Source organism: Triturus cristatus, chromosome 6, assembly GCF_964204655.1.
Source record: "Triturus cristatus chromosome 6, aTriCri1.1, whole genome shotgun sequence".
Lineage (NCBI taxonomy): Eukaryota > Metazoa > Chordata > Amphibia > Caudata > Salamandridae > Triturus > Triturus cristatus.
This window is the reverse complement of record NC_140589.1, coordinates 263,008,760-263,013,028: the sequence shown is the minus strand read 5'-3', so window position 1 is coordinate 263,013,028 and position 4,269 is coordinate 263,008,760.

The following is a 4,269-nucleotide window of genomic DNA, read 5'->3' as shown; positions in this document are numbered from 1 at the left end:
AAGTGAGAGAAAGGAGGGGAGAATCGAGACACTTGTGAGGTAATGCTTTGGATGTGCACGCTCGCTTGTTTTTTTCTGTGTGTGTGTGTGCACATGAGAATATACAGTATTGTGCCAAGCAACAGCAAATAACAGTATGGAAACTGCAAATATTGTAAAACAAGGAAATGTTAAAACATCACCGCGCTTGGCTTTCATTTTGTGTAATGAGCTAACCTGTTTTGTTTAAAGAAATGCATTTTTCATGTGTTTTGGTACTTGCTGCAACTAGTACTGAAATCACTAAGTATCCGCATGCCTTGCTCTTAGCCCCGCCCCTAGCCCCGCCGACTCATCCCATTTAAATGAGTACCTGCACTGTTTTTTTCCCATTTAAAGCACTGCATAGAGAAAGGGAAAGCTTCCCTGGTGTCCCAATTGTTGATGGTGGGGGCATGAAGTACCACCGCTGTTGCAGACTCCTATGAAGATGTCCATGATAATGGATATGAGGAGGTCCCACGCTCCAGTTCCAAACAATGTTTATCTTTATTTTAATCTGAGAATTTTCAAAATGCATTTTGTGCCAAAATGAAAAATATAAATAACACATAGATTTTCTTTAGACAACCTGGACTGAAAATAGGTGGCGGCTGTGAGTTAGTTTTCGTGCTGACAAAATGCACTCAACCGTTTAGTGCAGGGGTGAAGCTGCTGGGCTTGAATTAAGGTGTAGACAGTCAATTAAAGTGAATTTCTTGTTAAAGCGTAGGAGTCTTTTTAAGACCAAATTCCTAGGGCTTTTTTTGATCATGTATATCCATCATACAGTCTGCTCATCTCAATACGACTTACCATCTCCTTTCTTAGGGGCTCATTATGGTGGCGGACGGACTTTTGTCCGTCCGCCATCGTGCTGGGGCTTGGAACCGTCCGCCTGTAATGTGGCGGCCCGCACTTCAGATTATGATGCAACCGCTACCGTGGCGGTCACATCGTGTATCTCTGACATTGCTGCGGGTGCTGCTGGCTGCAGCACCCGCCGCAAAGTCAGAAATGCACGGTTTGCATTTCCCTGCACTATGTGGTGGTAGGCACCATACGGTGCCTGCCACCTGGTGCAGGGAAATGTAGGGGGGTACCATAAGTACCCCCCAGTTCACACCCACCTCCCCCCAACACAAGGGGGGCCCACTACGGACCCCAAAATGCAATCCCCGCCAGCCTGTGAATGGCGTTTTCCCCGCCATACACCGGCTGGTGGGGAGGCAGCATCATATTATGGCAGACGGTGCCTGCTAGGCACCGCCACCATATTGTTGATGCAGGGTGGGTCCGCCAGGCAATCGTAACGATTGCCTGTGGCGGACCCGTGGTGGACGGACTTTGCGTCCACCAGCACACCGCCCGCAATTGTAATTTGGCGGACGGAGAAGTGCCTTACGATGACGGTGAAAACGCCACCAGCAGGCTGCCGGTGGTGGTTTCACCGCCATCGTAATTACCGCCTTAGTTAGGTCACTGAGCATTCGTTTCGGTGCAAGTGCACTAAAAGTTGTGACTATATAGCACGTTCTTGATGCAAACATGGTAGGATATAGGCTTCTCGGTTTCTTCTTAGCTCACATAGTGAGCATGATTTACAGGGAGATTACAGAGATCCTCTTTTTCCTGATTCCCTTTTCCATTTCCTCTCTTTCTGCCAAGCAATTTCCTAATCTGCAATACTAGCATGATTTAATTGCCCTTATGTTGCTTTTCTGATTGGCCCTTCTGGCACCCTTATGCCAGGAATCTCTTTCACTAGTGTTTATTTTTTTTTAATGGCCTTATACGTAGGTTTATTTTAAGCATCTAACCTGTTGATTGTTTACACTATGATTTCTTATTTCAGCTTCCATGTTTCATTAAGTATAATGCTTCAAATTCTATCACAAAGGGACCTATTCACAAACTACATTTTGTAACCCTTTAGTAGTACTAAAATAGTAAGAGAAGGAGCATAGGTACAGAGACAGGCTACCTGAACCCCAGAAACCTGGCCACAGGTCTGGACTTTTTTGGAAGGGCACACTTGGAGGGAACAGTCACCCACCCATGAATGGACAGGTCAGATAAGCTGGGCCTATACATTGGCATGTCTAGTTCATAATGCAAAGTGCTTCATATATAATGTGCTTGTCCAAGGGTATCCAATGTAGCGGAGATGGCATTAGTGTTGTACCAATAGTCCCAGCAGCCCCTCTGCATCGGGGGGGGGGGCAACCGAGCTCCAGGGGGCCTCCTCTGGCACTGTGCATGGACAGGCCTGAGAGCACCTGACCGGGTCTGGAGGATATGGCTCTTTACAATGAATGCGTTGTTCACGCATTCCGTTACAACAACCGCGTTGTTTCAACACGAACCATTACATCGAAAGTCGTTTCAACGACTTGCTGTAGGGGGTGCGCTGGACTTAGGAATAGTATTATTAACTATTCCTGTTCCAGTTTGTGCAACAGCAGGGAAGGTGTTGGATTGTAAATCCAACACCAGCGCGCCCCCCACAGCAAGTCGTTGAAACGACTTGCGATGTAATGGTACATTTGGTAACAAAGCGGTGGTTGTAACTACCGCATTGTGAAGTAACCGCATTGTGGAGACAGCCTTGTAAACGCTGTTTCCCGGTCTGGAGTGTGGAAGCCTCCCTCTATGCACTTTGCAGAGGGTATTGTTATGCCACTGGATGGCACCACGCCATATGATCATAGCGTTGAGCTTGTGATGACAGTTGCATTCTGCAGGCAGGGAGGAACCATAGTTCCACTGGTGGCAAAGAATGCTTAGCTTCAGACAGAAAAAGAGCACTGTAGAATCTTAAGTTGAAAATTCTAAAGCTTGACTAATGCACCAGTCTTGAGTATTGAAGAACTGATTTTCATCAAACAAGACACCCAGATTTTCCGCAATGGTTGGGAAAGGTTTGGGACAAAACTAGGGGTCCCGGGTGATTTATAACAGCAGATCAGGATTTCCGCCTTGCTACCATTCAGCTTCAGGAAGGTAAAACTACGTAATCGCCTCAAGACAAAATTTCAGTGCAGAGGCTGCATAAGTGAAACGTCAGAGCACAGGGTACCACTACCAACTCCCCTGGGGTGGGGCTAGGATACCACCATTTCCCAGAAAGAGCTGGAGATGTTGCTTTAATACAAGTTGGTCAGATGGGAATTGGACAGATGTTCTCATAGATACTGGGGTGAAGAGAAGATTTGTAAGGGGGAGGGCAACCACCCTTTGGAAGGTTGAAGAGACTTGCCCTGATCTTACTGTCCAATTGATACATGTTATAGTCATAGGACAGTAACGTCTGGGACTGTGTACTGCATTGTAACCAAACACAGATCATGCAGGGAACATGCCATATGTCTGGTTAATAAGAACCAAGCACCACTATTTTTTAAAGAACTAAGGGGTATATTATCAAGAAACTGCGTTAAAATTATCGCTGCTTTAGCGGCAGAAAACTGCTGCTAAAGCGGCGATAATGGGCTTGATAGTATGCCCTTGTGAATTCCCATAGAAGCCCATGTTCTGATGTCAACATGGGCTTCTATTGGAATTCCCTGCGGCATATTATCAAGCCCATTATCGCCGCTTTAGCTGCAGTTTTCTGCCGCTAAAGCGGCAAAAATTTTAACGCTGTGCTTGATAATATGCCCCTGTATTTGAACATGATTGGAGAAATCGGGGCACAAAAACTGAGCACCACCAATTGTGATGGGGGAGGCATAGCTGTTTAAATGAATGAATGGTTGTTGGCTCAAGGTCCGCCAGCCTGATTTACAGTTGGGCGTACCTTAAGTATGTCAGTGACATAGCTTACTCCATCTCCGTCATTCTCCCTGACAGCCCGATGGAGTAAGGTCCGTCAGAGGTTTGGCCATTCATCCGCTTGCCTGAATTTATAGTGGGTGGTCGAATGTAAAGTTTCTACTATCCCCTACTGCCATGAAAAACCTGGCAATTAAGAGACAGTTGGAAACCTTTAAATGACACCCACATCATGGGAGAAATCCATTCGTTTTTGTTTTTCAAAACCAAAATCCCACTTTGGAATTTTGTCTTTGCAGAAACAAAAACTATTTAAAAGTTTGAGGGTTGGACATCATGTTTGACGGAGCCACCCATCAAACTGTTAACTCGTTAACAGGACCCGGTGTGATGGCGGTTCGTGACAATGACTACAGTGCGCAGCTGGGCTGGCAGCCAACTCTAACTTCAACGAACTTGCTATTTCTGTGGTATTCC